This window comes from Camelus ferus, chromosome 6 (genome assembly GCF_009834535.1).
Source record: "Camelus ferus isolate YT-003-E chromosome 6, BCGSAC_Cfer_1.0, whole genome shotgun sequence".
NCBI lineage: Eukaryota > Metazoa > Chordata > Mammalia > Artiodactyla > Camelidae > Camelus > Camelus ferus.
This window is the reverse complement of record NC_045701.1, coordinates 58,806,273-58,829,380: the sequence shown is the minus strand read 5'-3', so window position 1 is coordinate 58,829,380 and position 23,108 is coordinate 58,806,273. Positions and strand designations below refer to the sequence as shown.

Below are 23,108 nucleotides of genomic sequence, written 5' to 3'. Positions count from 1 at the left end.
TAATTTATCCTTCTACCCATCCCCCTTGGTAACCATAAGTTTGTTTTCTATGTCTATGCATCTGTTTCTGTTTTGTAATAAGTTAATTTGCATCATTTTTTTCAACTGCACATATAGTGATGTCATATAATATCAGTCTTCCTCTGTTTGACTTACTTCATTTAGTATGATAATCTCCCGGTATATCCATGTTGCTGAAAATGGCATTATTTCATTCTTATGACTAATATTCCTCTGTGTATATATATACCACATCTTCTTTATCCATTTATCTGTAGATGGACACTTAGGTTGCTTCCATGTCTGTTGCTGTGTTGTTCTTAATCTCACTGTACCTCAATTTTCTCATCTGTGAAATAGAAATAATAAATAATAGCTACCTCATGGAGCTATTATAAGGATTGAGTGAGTTGATACCTACAGAGGATTTAGAACAGTGTGTGACACATAGTAAGCAGTTCATAAGTGTTAGCTATCATCTTTTAGTGAAAAAACCTCCTAGAGAGATGTATCATGTTTGAAATGTTGTGATAGGATTTTTCTAATTTAGAGTAGGGGTAGCTGCTATATATATATATAGCAGCTATATATATATATATCAAAGCCAAAAATGTACAACTGGTTAAACATAATAGAGGTTTATTTCTCACTCACATGAAGTCTAAAAACGTATGTTCCTAATTAACATGCAGGTGACTCTCAAACCGTGATTCAAGGACCCAGGTTCGTTTCATATTTTGGTTCTATCATCTTTAATATAAGGTCTTCATGGTGATGTGGGGACAGAGACATTCAGCCAATAGAAGAGAGGTGGCTGAGATGCTTCCTTCTTAACCATCTCAGCCTAGAGGTGACACATACCACTTCTGCTCACATCCTATTAGCAAGAACTAGTCATATGGTCCCACACAGGAAGGGAGCCGGGAAATGTAGTCCCTGGCTGGGCAATTACATCCCAGCAACAATGCGGGAAAGTAGCATGAATAGGTGGACAGGCAGCCATTGTTGCCATGGCTTTGAAGGAGGTTTCTGTTTATTATTGCAACATTTCTGCCTGAAATGTTCATTCAGTAAAGTAACCTACAAGTGGTTATGTGGCCATCTTTGCCTCTTCAAGTAATGAGAAAAAGATGGTACTTTGTAATTACTGGGAAGATTTTTTGGAGGAGTGACTTCCAGTCATGCAGTTTCCCTGTGGGGATATTTGAGAATGTTTTGTGAGCTGACTGTTGGCTGACTACCATATCACTCCTCAGACTCAACCATGGTGGTGGTGAAGTATTGTGACCAGATTTATACACACTGATTGCAGTTTATTCAGAAGGGAACACTAAGAATACATATATAAATATTAGATTCCAAATGAAAATTACTTGAATTTCATTGACTTCATATGTTTTTATTTGAGGCCTTTGGGGAAAAAAACAAAATCAAGAATTGGATTACTATGAACTGATTTTGATCAGTGTAGAGAGAGACTGCCAAATAACTTTTTTCTGCAGTCATATTTTTGGCCCGAATTATTTGCCTAATTACTTTAGCTCTCAATTTTTCCCATGTTGACACAGCTAAAACAGTAGGTAACACAACAAAAACTACAGAGGTTAAAAGAAACCAACCCTACAGAGCCAAATTATAATAATCTGTGCAGTGTTTTGTAGGTTATAAATCACTTTCATACACTTTTTATTTGGATTGATTCCACATATTACCAAGTGGGATGCAGAATGCTTTGGGGGGAAATTCAGCAATTTCTAAAGTCAGTTTAGTAAGACATTCACATTGTTTGCCATAGAACAATAAAGAACTCAGCTATCATTAACTCAGCAGTTGCATTATGTTTAAATTTTGCATTAAGGCATTTAAAGCTTCCCTTTCATCTAAGTTTAGCTGGCAGTTCACTACAGATACTCTTTTACCCATAGTGTGGATACTAGCCCAAGATCTATAAATTTGACATTCTATTTAGCAAACATGTATGTAGGTTTATCCCAGTCTTTTAACAATAGAGAAATAACAGTAACTCTCCTTTTTTAACGCAAAAGAAAGAAAGGCATAGTTGGGTAAAACCTTCACATAATCTAAAATCCTTATTTCAGTCACCATATTCCATCATCTTTTTATGTTTGTTTGTTTTTTTGAAAGTATCAAAAAAGAAGTACCAAAGGATGGGCTGAATATTTTTTTCTTGTCCCATCTCTTGTTCTTTTCTTTTGTCTTCTCTTAGGTAAGATAATGAGACGATCATAAACAGGATAGAAGAAGAAAGACATTTAATGAAAAACCATGATAAATCAGCCCCTGAATACCTAAGAAATGACAGTGTTCCCACCTGCTGGTCCTGTTAAATCTGAGACATAGAGGTATAAGGTGGCAACTCAGGTGGGGACACTGCAGAGAGTTCAGGAGATTTTTCACCTGATGGAAAAACTACTTCTGACACTCAACTATAGAAAAAATATCTTTCATGAGATATTTAAAGACAATGCAAAATGAGAATATTTATTATCTGTAAATGAATATTATTATTGGTTTAAAGTGAGTTCTCTTTCTTCTGGTTTATTTGTCATAAATTAGCTTTTAGCATCAAAAGATACATAATAAGTATGTAATAATTCTTCATTTATTGGAACAAAATCACATTATATATTACTGTATTTAGTTTTTTCTTAATTAGGTTTAATGAGATTGTTTATACTATAACAAGAAATCAATGATGAGAATTTTGTTTTCTGGTATAACTAACTAGGTGTGATAACAACTTATAGCTAATGAGATAGAATACCCATATGTTTCATAGATTTACACTTCACTGTCTTTAGGGCTCTTACCTAGGAAGCCACTTAAAATAAAATACTTATGGAAAGGATGATACAATTAAAGCCTAATTTATGAACTACTTTAAGGTAAGGAATTATATCCTTAATTAACAAGTGTAATATTATATTAATTTATAGCACGCCATCTGAAATACATTGCTTTGCAATTTTACTGTAACATTATTCATTAGAGACAGAATGCAATATAAGTCAGGCATAACTTGAGCTGCATCCAAGGGAGTACAATGACTGATTCACCAAAGAGCTCCATTATCAGGCTGGCCCATTACCTGTGGTTCATTCATAGGGATCCCAGAGACAGCCACAGCGTTTCATAAGTAATATATCTTTTCATATTTTTCCCTAAGCTCTCAATTTTCCATCTCTAAAATGGCAAAAAAAAAAAAAACCACTCCCTGTACCTAAAAAGGATATTATTAGTAGGTTTTCCACATTCTTTGAAAACCTGAGACATTAAATAATGAATGACAAGGGCTGTGTATTTGTCTTGTTCATCTTGAAGGATGAGTGTTTTTCAGTCTAGGAGCTCCCTAGAGAAGAAAAGCAGTGACCTAAAAGATGCACTGTCACTGTTGCATGATTTAGCATCGTGTTCACTAAGAAATCAGCCAGTAGTAAAGATTTTCTCTTGGTATATTTTTTCCCCTTAATCTTGGACAAGGAGAGAAAGAAATTAGACTAGTGTCACGGAACTTAATTTGGAAAGGTGTAAATTGTTATTTTGACCTTCTTTGGCTTCTTTGGTAGCACTCAGATTACCTAATATAGTGCTGAGCACACTGAAGGCAGTTGAATGTACTTATTGGTAAGCTGAACAATGAAATTGGAATTTAATGAGCACATTTATAAATGAAAGTGACTAAGGAGTCAAAAAAAAATCTATGAGGATAACAACTCACTCAGATTTAAAATCATCTCGGAACCATTCCAAAAGATGTGGGAATAGCAGGTTGATTCACATGGTTTGTTTTTTTTAAAGTCAGTTACGTAATATAAAAACCAACAGATTTTTTTAAATGTTCTGTAGACAAAGCATTAGTTGATTGACTAAAAATTTTATTTTTCCAGTATTTGGGTGTGTCCTCAGCCTCCAGATATAAATAGCAATTTCGTTGCTGTTGTCTTCAAATGTTCTGTGTTCAGACTTTACAAAAATTTTTAGACTATGTATTCTGAGAAGTAATTACAAAAGGCAATAGCAATAAATAATGAATAGCGTACCCAAGTCTAAGAGAAAATGGTTCTTCGACCATTTAAATGTAGATACTCCTCACTGCGTTTCTTATTGTCCTATAATTTTAAAAAGCACATTGCAAAGTGGCGTGAATCCATACATGACTAATTCTGAGAATGCCTTATTCTCACAAGAAGCATAATTGGAGTTGCATATAAGCCTTTTATTTACTGATAAGGATATTGAGCAAGCACTTCAGTGAAGATTTCACCAAATGGGAGCAGTTACCCCATTCCACTCTTTATTTGAAATTTATGATGAGAATATTCACAGTAAAAGAATAATCTTTATGACCTCCAGCAACTGTTTGGCATTTTTAATGAAGTATTTTTATGGCTGAAGATACAGCATTCTGTTGCTAATCTGCCTTGCATACTGCCGTGTGTATGCAGTATGTAGGCGTTTAATAAATACTATTTGATGATAAGACCTAATTTAGGCGTGACATTTTATGAATGCTTATGATTCATCTACCTCCACGGTGCTCACAGATGCACTTGGGTTTTAATTTTATGAAAGTTAAGGAGCCACTTGACACCTTAAAAAGCAATGCCTGAACTTCTTGCACAATTCAGACTGATGGATTTACCAGCAGCTCTTGCTTGTTACTAGTCCACCTGATTGGTAAGAAGCCTGCTGCAGACCCCTGTACAGACGTGTGGTTTTTTTTGAATTCCATGACTTCAGGTGGTTCCCTGCATCTACCCAACCATTTTGCAAATAATGGACAAAAATACCAGTTTGAGAATGAGAATGAGTCATCACAAGTACATCAGGCTATTAGAGAAACAACTCAAAATAGAGGTCCTGTTAATGATGGGTGACTTCGATAGAGGAAGGAGCTCACATCACTACACAATTCTTAAAGTATTCAAGGCTGCAAGCCTTTGGGGGAATAAACCAGGTTTGAAAATTTAAGTGTTTATTTTTATTTCTGAATACCTGTGATTGAGATAATCACTATTAATTTCCATTAATTCTAGCTTATGAAAATAAGGATATGTATACACATACACACCTACATAAAGCTTGACCATAACATTGAGGCTTTAGATGATAAATTCTGGGAAAGAACCATAGAAATAAATAGAGTTCTGAGACTATTGAACTGGCCTTAATACAAACTTGATACATTTCCAGATCCCAAGCACCTAAATAAAAGGAAATAATGCATTAGTCATTGAAATTCCAAGTTCTATGTTTTTGGCTTTTGGTTTATTTATTTGTTCTATTGTGCTCCCCATATGTGGCATCCACTACACCAGACAGTCTTTCTCTTAAGACTCAGACTTTCCCATGGCTTTGCTTTTTTTGTGCTCTCTGTCTGGGGAGGGTAAGACTTCCATCTCCTCCTGTTGCCATCCTATCCATCCACCCAAACACCAACTCCTCTGGGACATGCCTCCACTTCCCACAAATCAGAAAGGACCACTTTGTCCTCTGCCTTTCCGCAGCATGTTGTCCTTCCTGTACCTTCTGTTCTTTACCTTCCATCACAGCTGTAGCCAGTGTACTGTAGCTCCTGGAGGAGAGCAGACTGTGTCTCCTCTTGATATCTTGAGACTTGCTTATGGATGCAGTGTTCTTTGCAGATGGGATCCCAGTGACCACATGATGAATCAAAGTGGATTTTTTACCCCAAACCAGCTAAGAGGTGCTTAGGCCTTTGATGTTGTCAGGGATTATGTAGACTGTTGTGAGATAAAAGCAAAGAGAAACAATCCTTTTTATTTTAATTCTATTTACGTTTAATCTTAATGCAGAGCAAAACCTTCACGGCTGATCTTATAAGACTGCGTTTCAGCGTTCTGCGTTCCCAGCTTCTTGCACGGTAGGACAGGTTCTGCAAGGAGCAGGGCTTGCCCCCTCAGAGTTCCCAGCACAGTTCTCCTCAATTATTCTGAAATTCTGGAGTCAAACAATCATTGCTGGGGAGTGTCCATGAAAAATTATTTCATTTATAGTGAGGTTAGTGGTGCACCTTTTCACATTCCTGTTCATATTGTAGAGCCTCAGAAACGCTTACTGTGTATTGATACTGACTTTCTTCAGGTGCCAAATCAAAAAGCGTCTTTCTTGAAGTACGTATGTTAATAGCGTTTTGAAAAACACCCTAATGGAGATTGGAGTGCAGAACGACATGACTTCATGCAAAAGACTTTCCGGCTATTACTGTTTCCACTTAACATTGTTAAATACCCCAGAGAGAACTTCCATTCTTTCTAGTAATTGTTTTCATCAGCTTGGACTGCTATAACAAAATACCACAAAATGGGAGGCTTATAAACAACGGAAATTTATTTCTCCCAGTCTGGAGCCTGGAAGTCTAAGGCCAGGATGACAGTTCTGGAGAAGACCCTCTTCCGGATTGGAGACTTCTCGCTGCATCCTCTCATGGTGGAGAGCAGAGAGCTGCAGGCTCTCTTGTGACTCCTATAAGGGCACTAATCCCATCCATGAGGGCTCTACTCTCATGACTTCATATAATCCTAATTGTTTCCGCAAAGCTCCACCCCTTGATGCTATCACATTGAGGGGTAGAATGTGGATTTGGGGGAGACACAAACAGTCTATAACAGTAATGACTACTTGAACAAATAATCAGGTAGGATAACATCATGATTAAGAATAACTGCTTTAGAGTCCAACTACCTACGTTCAAATTCTTCAGCTATTTATAGGGTGACCAACTTGTCTTCGTTTGTCTAAGACACTCTCAATTTTTAGCACTGACAGTCCTATATCTTGGAAATCCCCTTAATCCTGGGCAAAGTAAGATGATTATGACCCTAGAAATGTGATGCCTTGTTCAAGCCATGTACTGTCTCTAATTCTCAGTTTTCCTGTCTATAAAATGGGGATAATAGTAGTACCTGTCTCACAGAATTATTAAAGAGCTTAGATAAGTTAATGTATGTAGCACAGTGTTTAGCACAGAGGAAAGTTAAATAAATCCTTACTTATTGTCATCCTTACTATTATCTAGTATAATTTTTTTAACAGTGAGACACATGGAATTAAGTAAAAGGAGAGGAACATATTAACATGTTAGTGATGAAGCTCAAGACCCCGATACAGTCATTTAATGGATGAAGCTCCCCTGCCTCATCCCTGAGCCATTAATAGAGTAGAAGCTGGAGTCGGGGGTGAGCAGATGAGCAGACATGTGGCTGTCTAAACACAGTGCAGGATCTGTGGCCTATGGACAAATAGACAGAAGCAGACGAGATCAAGAGCCGTGATGCATCTACCATTCTGAGGTAGAGCCACACCTCCGTTACCTCTAGTGATCCAGCCTGTGCAGGGGTAGGGAAGATGATCTAAATCCTGATTTTAGTCAATGGACCATGACCACAGTTTTGGAAAAGCTGTCTTAAAAGAAATAGTTGCTATGAGGTCCCATCTTTGTGCTGCCAAGAAAAGGGGAGTTTTCAAAGATTTGGTGAGTCCTTTGTAAACTTAGTCGTTTAGTAAGAGCCACTGAACTCTTATTATGTGCCAAGTGCTGTGCTAGGGATACAGAGACTGGACCCAAGGACCTGTGTTGCCTTCAAGTACCTCCCAGTTAGTGTGACTGTAGTTAAGGCGGACAGCCATTCAGTAAGGTTTGTCACTGGCTGATTCACTGATTCATGTGGCTTTTCACATAAAAATGACAACCGTGGCACATTCTCTCAATGTATTCTCTTCGAATCTCGGCAGTTCTCTGGTTATCTCGGATCAGGTACTCCAGTAATGGGCCTATCCTAGGGCTTTTATCCAAGTATATGTTACTTGTACCCTGGCTCTTGGGCAGGGTGAGAATAAAGCAGTCTAGAATGAGGAGGAAAAACTGAAGGATTCTATTATGTTTCACCAAAGGAAAACAAAAAAAAGTTGCATATTGCCTCTTCTCATCCTTTAGGTCTCAGCTTAAATGTCACCTCCTTAGAGTGTCCTGAGCATCTTATCTAAAGTAACACATCCCTCCCCACTGATAACCTTTTGTTGTTTTCCTCTTATCCAGTTGTCTGTTTCCTTCAAAGCGCTTATTACAACTGTCAGTTATTGTACTTGTCTGCTGTGTTAGTTAGAGTGTAGACTCAACTTCTATAACAAAGAGGTAAAAAAACAGAGTGGCTCAAACAACTTAGAAGTTTATTTCTCTCTTACTTGACAGTCTTGAAGCAGGTGAACAGTCAGGTGAGGATCTGCCCCGGGGGCTCCTGATGCCCATCATCTCTGTAAGTGTTGCCTTCATCTGCACTGTCAATGCAGCTCAAAGAGACCGTGTTCATGGACCAGATCATTGGGAGAGGAAAGAAAGGAGGGCAACCAGCTTCTTCCTGAAGGACGTGATCCAGAGGCACACACCTCTCTCCCTGTCATGTGTCCATACCTAGTGGGAGGTTGGAAAGTATAGTCTTTGGCTGGGTGGCAGTATGCTAAAATTCCTTGGCGGGGGGGTCTAAAGAGAAGAGGGATGGGACAAACACTGGGGGACAATTAGCAGTCCTTGCCCTGCCTGCATAGTTGTGTTTTTGTTTGTTTCTTGCTTGTTTGTTGCTTGTTTGTTTCTGTCCTCCAAGGGGCCAGGGACTATGTATCTCATTCATATTCTCCCAAAAACTGGGATAAGTGCCTAGCATATAGTAGGCACTCAGTATATATTGGATGAATGAAGTTAAATAACTAAGCCCTGAAAAACATCATTTGTTGTATCATAACTGAGTTTGGCTTGTCTTCACAATTCTTGTGGTATTACTAAATAGCTACTCTAAAGTGTTCATGTGTTTATTGATTGGCATGGAATATCATGGTAACTGGCAGGCATACAGCAAGTATTCAACGAATGCTGTTTCTTCCCATTTCTTTTAGTTAGGAAGAAAAGATTCATGTATAGGATATAAATATATGTTAAGAAATTATATTGAAACAATCTTGACATTCAGAGAAGAAATATGAAACATTCAAGAATTAAACCAAAGAATTTACCTTAAAGGGTGTCATTTTCAAAACATCAGGTCTTTCTGGGGTCACCTGACAAAAAATGACCAACAGCTAACAAGAAATTGGATATCTCTGTTTTAACCATTGGCTTCTTCTCAAAATATAAGTGCATCTTATTGGCATCTGGCTTACCAACTTACAGGTAAATAAAAATACGTTAAATAATATACAAGTTTTCAGCAAAAACAATAAAAACAAAGAACAGAAAGCATATATTGACTCTGGTCTATTCTTACACACTTAGGAAAGGGAAAACTTGTCTATTTTCTTTCCGATTGCTCTTTCCAAGAAACATTTATTTTGAAAACCACTTTATGTTAAGGGACAGATTAAAATTCCAGCTAATTGTTAACCAAATTAAAAAAAAAATACTTAAATGAGACTGACTTCTGTCTGTGGCCTAATTCTGTTACTCTAGTCCTTAGCTGGAACAAAGTACAGTTCTTAGGAGTCATGATTACAGGGCTCCAAACACTAGATGCAGAAGATGATGTCCTGCGGGTTATTTTTAGGAGTTTTTAAAGGAGCATGAAATTTTAATGCTCATATTGAATTATTGACATAGTAAATGGTTGCTAGTTCCTTTTCCAGGACACATTTGGTTTTGGCTTCTGCTCTCATTTTATAAAATCTTATAGAACAAATAAATGCAGTATCCTCTGCAAGTTCTCATTTATTTATGATTTTATCCAGACTGTTTTAACTGTTCACATACTAGCTTGTTTAGGGAGCCTGTTTTTGCCCTCAAACATGACAGATTCATTTCAGACAACTCAAAAAAGATGACTGTGAGGTAGTGTCCAATGTTTAGATGGAATATATAGAAATTCAAATAACTATCTGAATATATTTGATTGAATATCAGAGCATCAAGACTTTTGTCAATTAAAAAAAAAAGCACAACGTAAAGGTTGAGAGTTATGTTTTATTTGGTGGACATTTCTGAGGAAACATGCCTGGATGTGGCCTCTCAGATCGCTCTGAGAGACTGCTCTGAAGAGGGAGGGGAGGGGTCAGGATATATAGGAGTTTTTGCAACAAAGACCACGTAGTGGGAACATCAAAACATTACTATTAATTAAAGAAAAGCAGATATCTCAAGTTAAGGGGTTTAGCACTTTTCTTTATATAGGAAGATACAAGAGTCTGGGCTCATTGAAATCATTCCTTTGATACGCACTTTGGCTACCTAGGGCCAGTATCTGGTGCTTCCCAGCCTGAGCCTCCTCAGGGGGCACCCCTGGGGGTGGCAGCAGAGGCTGAGGACCTGTCTCCATCCTAAGTTCCCTCCAGCTCACCATCGAGGGCAGTGGTAGTGGCTGATGACTGATGGCTGCAGTGTCTTTTGTTTACTGATACGGCAGGGAATAATTTTCATCCATACTTCTGTCCTTGGAAATTCATTACCCACACATTAGCCTACACAAATCCTCCACATCCTTCAAGACTGAGCTCAACATCCCTTCAATTCTATGAAACTTCCCTAACAAGGCACTTCTGTGTTTAAAGGACTTTCTTTTGAACCCACCTCCTCTGGTCTTTTTGAGAGCTGTGTTCTCTGGAGCCTACAACTCCAGGCTATACTGAAATACAAGTCCTGGTGGATGTTCCCTATTTTTTCATGGCATCTGCTAGAACCACTCTTTTTCTTAGCCTTTGTGTACTTCTGTATTTAAAAAAAAAATGGTATAGTGATCATGTAATATTGCTTTTATAATTAAAAAAAATCACGAATTCACTTGACATGACTCTCAACCCTGTATGCTGCCTCTGTGGGAGCTATTATTGGACTAACTGCTCTAAAACAATCACCGGTTCCTCATTTCCAGCCACCTCTGTGAAACCCTCATGCTGGCTCCATAATCCCAGCCACCCTTTCCGACCTGAGTTCCCACTGCTTCCCAAGCTCTCCTTTTGGAGTTGAGATTCTTTCCTCTTCATTACTTCACCTTTGCCCTTGCTATTATTTCTGCTCCCTGAATAACTTCCTCCTGTTTCCCTCTGCCTCTCTAAAATCAGACTCTTTTCAAAGCTCCAATGCAGGTCTTACTTTCCTCACAGTAGCAACTCTTCTCCAAATTCCCAAAAACACAATGCATATTTATTGATCATCATGCAAGTATATTATACTAGAAAAATGCAATATTTTAGTTATCCCCTTCAAATACACAGTTGATTGAAATTTTGCACTGATGTCAAAAGCTGTGTGTTTTAAATTCATTGTTTATTATTTATTGTTCTTTTTTCCCTGGAGATAAAATGGGAAGGAGAGAAAATGGGAAGAAAAATCTTGATGTAGTTTCCTGACTGAGCACTCAATCCACTTGGATCAATATGCCCAAACTCTGGCACATCAACAGCTGAGTTATTGTCTTACTTAAAACATTCAGTTTACCTCGACCCATAGATCAGATAGCTCAGAGGATGAAAATGAATGCTGTTGTTGGTAAAGGACATTAATCTTTCTTGTCTTTCCCCCTGATTAGTACAGCTACCTCTGAGCTCCATTTTCTGTGCAACTTAATGGAATAAATTTTCTACGTATATTTTGATTGTGACTGCATGAGAATGTGTTTGTTGTATGTATGTAGGTATGTTAAAAAATGGTTTGCCTTTAAGTCTACCAAGTAATGTATCCTGAATTCCAGTTTTCTGCAAATTTGTCCCAAGACATCATACATCTGTTGCTATTTTTACAACCTGCATTCCAACAGAGGATTATGTTTAAAATTAGGAATACCCACAACTCCAAATTAAGTTTCAGATATTCCATGACTACATAGGAATCAGATTTTGAAAATTTGAGGAAGAAGGCATACTGTATAAATGCAAAATGGTAGCTAATGATAATCATATTACTGACCCTGTCAACTCAGACCCCAAGAAGGGTCCTCCTGCCCAGTGTCTTTTGAGTCAATAGATCAAGACCAAGTTTGGTTTAAAAGCAAAGGAAAGCTTTATTCTTTCATCAGACAATGGGGAGGTGCAAGCTCCTCCCGTAGGGAAGCTGCTCTTCCTGAGCGGGCGCAGGCGAGCGGGATCTCCTGAGCAGGGAATGGGGCGGGGTTCTCGCAGTGCTGGGCGCGGCCCGCTGCCCATGCTCCCGCGCGGGCAGTGCCGGGCGCAGCCTCCGCCCACAGCCCGCCGCCATCTTGAGCTGAGTGCCCGGTGGGGCACTTCTGCGCTCCACCCGCCGAGCCGAGGTGTCCATGCAGCTGTTTGGCGCCATGAACTCTGGTCTGAACTCCGGCGGCAAGGCCTCTGCACGCGGCCCCCATAAGCAAGGGAAACTAGAGGAAGCACAAAGGAAAAAAAGGTTAGACTTTATTACCCAGATTCTATTTTTATTTCCTGGGAATTGTTAATGGGCTTTGCCGGTGACAAAACCATTTCGTCTCCTTTAATCGTCACAGCAGTTCTGAGAATAATGCTAATAGCATCGGCTTTGGAGTCAGGTTGCCCTAAATCCAAGTTCTGATTCTGTTACGTCTGGCTATGTTCTTCAGGGCCAGTTTCTTAACCTCTCTAAGCTTCGGTTTCCTCATCAATAGTACGGGCGTGGGGGGGGCGGGGGGGAATCTTCATAGACTGTGCCCGTTTAATCTTGAAATGAGATAATCCATTTTTAGCCTGGAGTAAACATGCAATTTAAATGTTAGTTGTTGTTGTTACCTTCCTTTCCTAAGTGAGGAAACCGGTTTCCTGTGGGTTTAATGACAGTTGAAAGGCCAGTACCTTGACGGAGATGGAACTCCAAGTCCTCTGACACCTGTGACGTCTCTGTCACAGAATACCACACGCAAAGCATGCCAGGCCACGACCTGCTGCTGTGGCATGCTGCTTGCTCCATCACCTCAGGCCAGAGCACAGCACAGCACACACCACGGCATCCGAAACATACTTCATAGCATGTCATTACACATCATCTTTCTAGTAGAATTGTCCCTCAGTCGTCATCCTCATTTGTCCTTCCTTCTGTGCCTCCCAAAGCATGTCACTTTACATGACATTGTTTTAGATTCCAGTGACCTGTGTTCCATTCCCAACACTCGCACAAAATCCAAGACTTTCAGCAGAGGATGCATGTCTCAGGCACAGAAAGGACTTTTTTTTTTTTTTTTTGCCAAGACCCAGTATGGGCTGATGGTAGCCCTACAAGTGTGGCCTTATGCTGTATGGACCCAGATTTCTTTTTATAAAACACACTCTAATGAGAAACCCTAACTGTAGCTTCATCTTGATCTTGTGGATTATTCCAGACTGAGGTAAATCCCCTTTCTAGGGTCTTCAGTCTGCTCTAAATGGTAGATGCAGGTCATAGGCAATTATGAAAATTCTTTGCATCTGACTTTAATGTCTTTCAAGCTTATGAAATACACTCATTACTGTGGCTAAAAGTGCAATTTGAAACTACGTGCTTATTTAAAAAAAAAAAACTTACATACTCACATATTTTAGTTGGCCACAAATGAAACATGAGCTAATAGTACAGGGCAGCAAATATAAAGGTTTGTGAATAAAAACAGGAAGTTTAAGTGAAGGGAATCAAAACTGGGAGGGGAAATTGTGTTACTGTCCATCTCTATGCTCCTGAGCTTGTAGTCAGGTCCAGGTCAGATTTTAGAGGGAGAGTGACAAACTATAGTGTATTCCTTGGTTTTAACCATTATGATGAATCTAGAAACATATTCAGTGATTTTTTCCATAAATATTTACCACACAAAACCTATGTGCCAGCAAGTATGCTATTAGCATGAGGGAAACAGTGAGGCGTGACGTACAGTTCACATCTCCTAGAAGCTCACAGTGTGAGGAAAACAAAACGTGAAAGAGAGAATGAAGAAGGCTCTAGCCTGAGCCACAAGAACTTAACAGAGGACACACCTGTCTTCAAATCTTTGAACACCTGTCATGTGGAAGAAGGAAGCTGGGTTGGGGGTTCCCATCATAGCTGTGTAAGACCATTACTTTCATTCCACTTTGTTCTCTTTTTCTTTGTTTTCAAATGAAATTAAAATTTTAGAGAGTAATACATTCATTTGGTTGAAAGAGGAAAATAGTTTTTTTAAAAAGTACATAATGAAAATTCTCCCTTCCACTTCTGTTACTCTCTGTTCTATCCCACCCCCATGGCTAAAAATTAGTTTCTTGTGTATTTTCCCAGTGTTTTTTTATGCAGATGCAAACAAATGCAAATGTATATCCTTATTTCTCCCTTTTTTACATGAGTGAGTATTCTATATATGTTTGTCTATATTTATCTGCATCTATATCTCACACATCTTACTTCTCTTAACATTATTTATCTGAAAATCTTTCCATATCAGTATGTGGAGATTGTCTTCATTCTCAGTACAGCTACTCAGTATTCTATGTATAGGAGTACATAGTTTGTTTAACCAGGCTCTGTTTAACCAGGATATTTGAGCTGATTCCAATTTTTGTTATTTCAAACTATACTGCAATGAATAACTTTGCCCAAGTTCATTTTATACCCGTGCAAATATGTCTATAGAATTATTCCTGTAAGTAAGATTGCTGGTTCAAAGAGTAAATACATTTGTAATTTGAATAGGCACTGCCAAATTGCCCTCCGTGGGGATTATATCATATTCGACTCCTACCAGACCCCTCTCAGTACATGAGTGCCTATTTTCCTTCAGCCCCACCAACCTGATAAGGGAGAAATGTCACTTTGGAATTATTTTAATTTGCATTTTTATGTTCCAGCGTCATTTATATTGCCTTTTCTATGCGAAGTGTTTATTCTTGCCCTTTGTTCATTTTCTGAAAAAAAGGATTGATAGTCTTTTTTCTTTTTGATTTCTAGGAACTCTTTATATTTTAGGGAGGTTAGCACTTTACATGCTGTATTGTTTTCTGATTATCTGAGGTGTCTTTTTCTACTAATAGGCTGTGGAGACAAACGTGGGACTAAAGGCTGGTGGCAACAGTGAGGTATAAAGTTAAATTAAAAAAATAATAATGAGCTGTTAATGTGTATCAAGCATGATTCTTAGTGCTTTGATTCCATTATCTCATTTAGTGTTCACAATAATTCTGTGAGGTGATAATTATTATTAACAAGTGAAATGGAAGCACAAAAGCATTAGGAAATCTGCCTAAGGCCACACAGCTTGTAAATGTTGGGATTGGTATTAAAAGCCATGCATCTGACCCCAGGACCTACACTCTTAATTACAAGCACTTATTAATTGTTTGGTATGCATAGCAAACAGTGAGTGAGATTCTATGAATGGAAATATTCGAACTAAGCTTGGGAGATGGCCAATCCTGAATTTTGTGGATGAGCTCCTGGGATTGGGAAGGGAATTGAATTAGATAAATTCAAAGAACCCTTCCAATTCTTCCTTATTTATTTTTTTCTTCTGGTGATGCCATGCCTGGCAAGAAAAATGAATCAGGAGGTATGACATGCTAGGGCTCCATATGGGACCTATATTCCCCAATTATGATCCTCCAGCAGACACTGCCACCACCCAGCATCACTGCCGCAAACAGCTGGGGGAATCTGAACTTCCAGTTACAAACAATGGCTTAGTAGTGAATTTTTGTGACACTAAGTTACTAAGTCTACATGTGTATAGGAATGTCCTCCACTTTGGTGCTTTACATGTGGTAAGTGTTCAATAAATCTTTTGATTGAATCGATACATAATTAATGGTAAAGCTTATTTTAAAAGCTCTTGAATGTGACTCAATCAGATAGTAATGTGTAGGTAATCAGCCAGCCAGTGATTACTGAGCACATACTATGTACAAAGCACAGTGCTGGGAACTGAAAGATATGAAGAAGTATAAGACATGGTTCTCAACCAGTACACTGAATAAGATAACTGGTGACAAATGCAGAGAAGCCAATGAGCCCCAAACAAATGGTTGTGGCCTTGGAATGAAGATGAGGGAGAAAGCATTGAGGGGGGCCGTGCGGCAGGAGAGGTAGAAGGAGACTTCCTAGAAGAGGTGGGGCATCACCAGAGGTTTTTATTTGGGTTTAGGGAGGCGTGAAGGAGCCTTTCAGTTGAGAGGAAGGGCTTACACAAAGGCACAGAAGTTGAAAAATCTCATGTGTGTGGACTTGAACAGGTGTGTTTCTCGAGCAGACTCAGAAATCAAACTGTAAAGGCAGACAGGGGCCTCACTGATGGTAATCCTGAATTCTAAGCCAAAAGATGGGCAAAGATACTCACCAGAGGCTTTGGAATAGAGAAGTGACATGGTGAGAGTGGTGTTTTAGTGAGAGTAATGTGTGAGCTGTGTGCAAAGTGACACACACAAGAGGCGAGGCTGGAAGCCGTGGAACACCAAGGACACTATCACACTAATTCGCGGAGAAGGTGACAGGAGTCCAACTGGGGAGCTAGATGATTCTGTCGTGGGAGGGAACAAAAGAACCATTGAAGTATAAGCAGAAATTTACAGTACGCATTTTTTTTTTTGTTAATATCAGTGTATGCATAGCATTGAGGAAGTGTGACCAAGAACAACTGGTTTTCTCTTTGGAAATCAGAGAGCAAAATTCTTCAAGAAATGATAAATAGATTTAAGTAACTCTTGTTTTTATTCCAAAGGTTACTCTTTGCATGGTGAAGGTAACTTAGAGCTTTTTATGTATTGAAAACATTAGGAGTGGAATATAAAAGTAGGTGGGTGGGTTGGATACTGGCAATGGTTGTATAATTCTGTGAATATACAAAAACTGCTGAGTTGTATACTTTAAGAGTGAATTTTATGGTCTGTGAATTATAAATCAATAAAGCTTTTATTAAAAAAAAGCAATGGGAAGACTAGGTAGAGTTTTAAGGATACTTTCTTAAGATCTAAAGAAATGATAAATCAATATTTACCTCCCCTCTCCCCCTAAAAAAATTGCCCCCCTAAGTAGGCTGCAGAATCACATTTCTATCTTTGGACACAGGCGAAAAACATCTCACACTTTGAAGCTCATCAAAACTTGCGCCTCCATTCCATCTCAGCGCTCACTAGCTTTATGCTTCCCAAGGCCCTGCTGAGAACCGTCAAAGAAATTTAGTGGTTTGCTGCCAGGCCAGGTTTTTTCCTCTAACAGAATTTTCTGCTAAAGTGAAAACTCCACAGGCAGTGCGAGCCCTGGCTCTTCATAGAGGGAGAAAACCCAAAACTTGCCGAATCATTTTTTTATAAAACATTAATTTTGCAATCCCGACAGCTAAATCTGTTATTCTGGCAGGCGAGCTTTAAATAAGGCAGCGAGCTGGGGACAGAAAGAGTAGTTACACATATTATGAAATCCCCGAGCATGTCCTTGGCATTGGTTTTGAGTCTTTTGCTAGAGAATGGAGGCTCATCTTACCTTTCTCACTCGATTAACTAATCACATAGATATAATTTTAAAGAATGAATGTACTTGAATTTCTCAGCACCCATTTATCATGTTAAATCACAAGGTACTTAATTTTAGAAGGAGAATGTTTTCTAGGTGACATAGAGTCTCCCAGAGCCTCCCTGGCATAGCCATCCCTCATCAATGGCTCTGTTGTCAGATGTGTCACAACCTCCATACTGTGGGCCTGCTGATTTCTTAGTACTCAAAAAAGATGAGTGGAAGTTTCGGGGAAAAAGCTGCACAGCCTAACCTCTGTGCAGCTACTACCATTCATCACATGGGCAGGCTGAGGGCAAGCGATTCTGGGAAAAGTGAATGCAAATTCGCTTCAACTTTTAATTCTTGAATTTTAACATGTATGTCTCATCCCACTCCCACTGTCATTCCAATTTTTTGTATGCTCCCCCCTTTTAAAATATTTTTCAATTTAATGGGACTAATGTCCCTTATACCTGTTAGTGTTGGCTCTATTCAAACAATAATTGGTGTTTTTACTTTTAATTCACAGAAAACCGTTTCAAAAAAAAAAAAAAGAACATAAATACAAAACAGAAACAGACTCACAGACATAGAATAAAAACTTGTGGTTGCCAAGAGGGGGTGAGGGTGGGAAGTGATAGACTGAGAGTTCAAAATTTGAAGATACTGACAGGCATATGTAGAATAGATAAACAAGATTATACTGTATAGCACAGGGAAATACATACAAGATCTTGTGGTAGCTCACAGCAAAAAAAAATGTGACAAAGAATATATATATGTCCATGTATAACTGAAAACTTGTACTCTACATTGGAATTTGACACAACATTGTAAAATGACTATAACTCAATTAAAAAAATGCTTTTTTTTAAAAAAAAAAAGGCACCATCTTAACCACATGTTAACAATAATGAAATGCAGTATTGCAATAAAGGAGAAAGATTAAAGTGGGAAAAAAAAAAAGAAAACCTTTTCTTATAATCAGTCTTTCTTTCTGGCATTCTCTATGTTTTCACTTCAGTGCAGTAAGTAGGTCTTTATTGAGTTACAGGGGTATTATCTTAAACCACAGACCTCTTATCTCCACCCTGAGGAGTCAGAATGGGCTCCATCCACAAGGGAAAAATCTCATCCTCTCATCCGTGGGCACTGAACACTCTTCTTTTTCTGTCTGTTGTCTTGGTAAATTTCAGCTTTTCACACTCAAGTCAGTCATCACCATGTTCATGACAGGATCCATCAGTTGCATCACTAGAAAGTACTTAACACACAACCACCTGCTTGTGGCCTTGCACTCCTGGAACTTCGGCATCTAAGGCAGACCCCTAAGGGAAACATGAATGTGGACTGGCTATGTTTAACTTCTTCTAGCCTAAACAACCCTGATCACATGTCTCTAGGGATGAAGTGCCCAGTGGACAGATAATACACATTGCAAATGCTGGTGTATTCCCTGCAAAATAGAGGTGATTATAAAACCCACAGCTCTCATTTATTGCATGGGTAGAGCTAAGCACATTATCTCATTAATCCCTGTAACAGCCCAATAAGATGGGAACTATTATTGCCCCTATTTTATAACTGGATAAGCTGAGACTCAGAGAGGCTACCTTGCCCAGAGTCCCACAGCTGATAGTAGTAGAGCCAGAATACAAACCTAAGCTGTAGGCCAGCAATTGAATGAGCTCAATCTGGTGAGGATGCGTCAGAGTCGAGAATGACGATGTTAGGATTGAAACTTTCCTTGACAAAAGTCAAACCATCTTCAGCAAGTCATCATTCCTTAGTATTGGCAGAGAATTTTAGAAAATAAAACAATACCCACCGTTTAGGAGATTACTGAGCTGGTCTCGGTCATGATTAGTATTTCTGATCTAGGACATTGGTGGATACAAAAGCCTGATTTTATCAGTACATGTGATTAAATGGCAGTTGTTTAAGCTTATTTTCAGCCTTCCTTTCGCTTAGCTTTTGACTAGACACGATGACTTATGGATCCTTCAGCCTTTATTTTAAGTACTTTTCTGAAAAGTTACTTGTAAAATGAAAATTTGAAAATCAGTTCCATTTTAAATTTACCATGCCCTCCTGTCCAGCCACCTCGTGAGAGGGCACGTGTGAGTCCACATGCTGACTCTCGATGTGCGTCTGCCTCCACACAAATCAAGACTTCTGGCCACGGAAACAGCCAGAGACAATGAGGAAGTCAGATGTTCCGAGGAACCCTGGGTTATGTAAAGAAAGTAGTAATTTCTAGTCTAGACAAGGAAAGCCCTTTTATTTAGTGGATTTGTATCTAACAATGTAACAATATTGGATCCTGCCTAGGGCAACTGGTTTGTGCTCTCTGCCTTAGTCCCAGCAGCTGCCAGCTCCACAGGAAGCACTGACAAGTATTAATTGGCTTTCCTGAGCCTTGAGGCTCAGTTGTGCCTCCCAGTTCCAACATCCCACAGGACCTGCTCTCGCATAATTTACTGTCTAGAAGGACTTTCTGTTTTCAAGAGTACTATCTGATAGCCCCCATGTAATCATGTAACTTCGAACCTTGGGAATCTTTCAGGGTATTTAGCTCAGTTTGAGAAAATGGAACATGACCACATTCAAAGTATTTCGATTATTTGTTGCTTTTACAAGGGTTCTGACATGGTCCCGTTTAAAATACGTGATTTACACAAATGATCCTCTTCCTCTAGTTTGTAGTATTTGTAGAGTATGATGAAGGGGGTCCTTCCAATTTCATGCTGGGTTCTCTGAGCAACACGAAGCTAGTAAGATGACAATTTCAAGGGTAGGAGTTCTTCCCAACTGGTGGTTCTATTTATAGTCTCTCAAATAATGTAGATGTAATCTAGAGTTCATTCCCTCAGTTATTACTAGACATCTGAGAAGCCTCTATTCTCTGTGGCATCACCTCAGAGAAAATTTTATAGATTCTATTGTACAGGTAAGGAAGATATGAGGGAAGTTGTGTCCGACCATGGTGGCAGCCAATCAGTATAAAAATCATAGACAGTTAGAAGGGACTTCTGCTGTTATCCCACCCAGCTTCCCACCAAATGCTGGTTCCTGCCTAGACAGAGGCTGGGCCGGCCTCTATCTGCATGCCCACTGAGATCAGAACATTCTTGTTCCTGAGATGCAGTTCCATCCCATTGTTGGATCACTTGAATTCCAGAGCATTTTTTCATGTAACAGTTTGAAACCATCCTCTTTGTAACTTGCATCAATCAGTCTTCTCAGTAGCTGCATAGAAAAAGTCTACTCATTGACTGACTGATGGTCCATTCATTTATTCATTTTGTATTGGTTATCTCCTATGTACAACACAGCATGCAAGACTTGAGACTCACACTCTGGGAACTGACAGGTTAGCAGAAGACAACATGGACAGATAGAAGGAGACACGCATGGACATACATACGACATAAGCAGTATAATTAAGTGCTCCAGGAAATGGGGGAGAACAATAGAAAGGGGTCAGGTCTTGACAGGTGTGGTCAGCAGATTCATCTAGGAGGAGCTAGCATTTAAAGCTGTTTATCTTTACTGGCTTGAGGTTAAAAGGCAGAGATTTGGATGTGGTGATTTTAAGAATTAAGTGTTGGAGAAGTGATGTGTGGTTTATATTAACCAGAGCTCAGAGTTTAAATTGAAGAGTGAAGGACAGGTAGTAGAATGAGTGTGAGACTGTGAAGGGCTTTGTATACCTGGAGTGGAGGGTCAGTGAGATGAGTAGTGGAGACAGGGCTGTGAAGCCAGGTGGCATTCACATCATCTCAAATGCCAGGCTGCAGAGTTTAAAAATTATCCAGTGAGGCGAGGCAGAGCCCTGGGGCCAGTTACTGAACAGGTGACAGTCGTGTTTAGTGCGATAACTGATGGCAGGGGGCAGTGGGCTGGAGAGCTATGTAACATGCCAGGTATAGGGGATAAGGGCCAGAAGCCCTTTGGTGGCCCCTGCAATAGAAGTGTCACAGTGAGAGTTGAATACAATGACTGTGATACAGCCCGGGAAACCACCTACTGTGTGTTCTCCAGGGGAGCATCCACTCCCCTACTCTCACACCTCTAGACCATCTATATCCAGGGGTGAACCCGTCCTTACTTTCTGGTGAACAGTTACTTATTAACATACGGAAGTGATTCCAGGTAATCGTGGTAGAGAATCCCAGGATCCAAATGTCTGTAGTGAAATATCTTAGCATTGATTTCTCTGCCTCCAGTGATGTGTACATACAGGCTAAGCCCATATGATGAAAGCAGCTTTAAATATCCTTTAGGATAAAGATGTGTGCACAAACATGGATTTAAATTTAATATTTTTTATTTGGTGTTCTATGTATGGTAGGCAAAAAGACCCATCATTGCTACTATTCCTTTTGTTATTGAATTTGTTTTTGTTTTTGTCTAACCTGGAAAGCGGGCTGCCATATACAAGGGAAGGATAATCAGAAGACTAGGTGAAATGTACGGGTTTGAACTACTGCTCACAAACTTAGTCTACTTGCTGAATAAAGTGAATGTCATTAGCAGTTTAGGAGAATCGTCCTTCCTGCCTTCTCATACAGTATTGTTATTTATGCTTTATTCTAAACTTCAAAATTGCCTTCTTTTGTTTTGCAAATATTGAGCACCTACTATATGCCAGTCTCTGTTCTCGGTTTTGGGCTACAATAGTGAAAAAAAATAGTCAAAGATTCCTGCCCTCATGGAGCATACCTAGTGAGGGGGGACAATCAATAAATAAGTAATAAATAAATAAGTTAATTACATGGTATATTAGAAGGAGACAAGTGCTATGGGAGAAAGAACAAGTAGAGAAAAGTAGGAGGGAACAGGGTTGCCATGGAGTGTGGGGCAGGTTGCAGTTTGAGATAGAGTGGTCAGGGTCGCCTTCCTTAAGAAGGTGACCTTTGAGCAAAGACTTGGTAGTAAGGGAGTTAGGTATGCAGGTACCTGGATGAAGAAAATTCTGAGGAGCAAAAACAGCTCCTGCAATGGTGCTGAGGCAGTAGAGTGCTAGAAACAGAGAGGCTCTGTGCTTTTCCATTCCTCTTGGCCTGACAGTGGCTCATGCAGCCAACGAGAAAGCTAGAAAAAGACAATGGCTAAGTTTATTTGTAATAAAACTGATTCAAAATTATTTTTTAAAAAAACTTCACAAACTGATCTAAGGAGGCACAGAGGGCATTAGGGGAGGTTTTCTGACTTCTGGACTGCTTGGGTTTGAATCCTGGCTCTGCCACTTTCTGCCTCTGTGATCTTTGGTGTATCATTTAGCCCCTCTGGTCTCAGTTTCTTCATCTGTAAAATGAGGCTAATGACAGTACCTGTCTTCTAGGATTGTTTTGATGATTAAATAAGTCAATGTTGATTAAAAGCGTGTAACTAGGTCTGACACATAGCAGGCACTCAAATATTAGTTACTAATATTATATTACTATTACTACTTCTATTACTTTTATGAGTTGGTGCCCTAATCTGGCATATTCTTTGAGTGTATCTTAAGGGCTGAGTGTGTGTTTGTGTGTGTGTAATCTCTTGAGAGTGTGGAGCTTGATTTAGAAAATAGTTGTAAGAGTTAGGTAAAATCCCACTGCTTAGCACATGATAAGTCCTCAATAAATGTTCCCTTCTGACATTATTTTATAGCATAGAAAAATAATAGAGAATT

At 39.2% G+C, this 23,108-nt stretch overlaps 1 protein-coding gene across 1 annotated transcript in view; it reads left to right on the top strand.

Moving 5' to 3' along the window:
- Positions 1–23,108, top strand: part of RTN1 (reticulon 1) — a 208,013-nt gene that overhangs the window by 79,832 nt on the left and 105,073 nt on the right.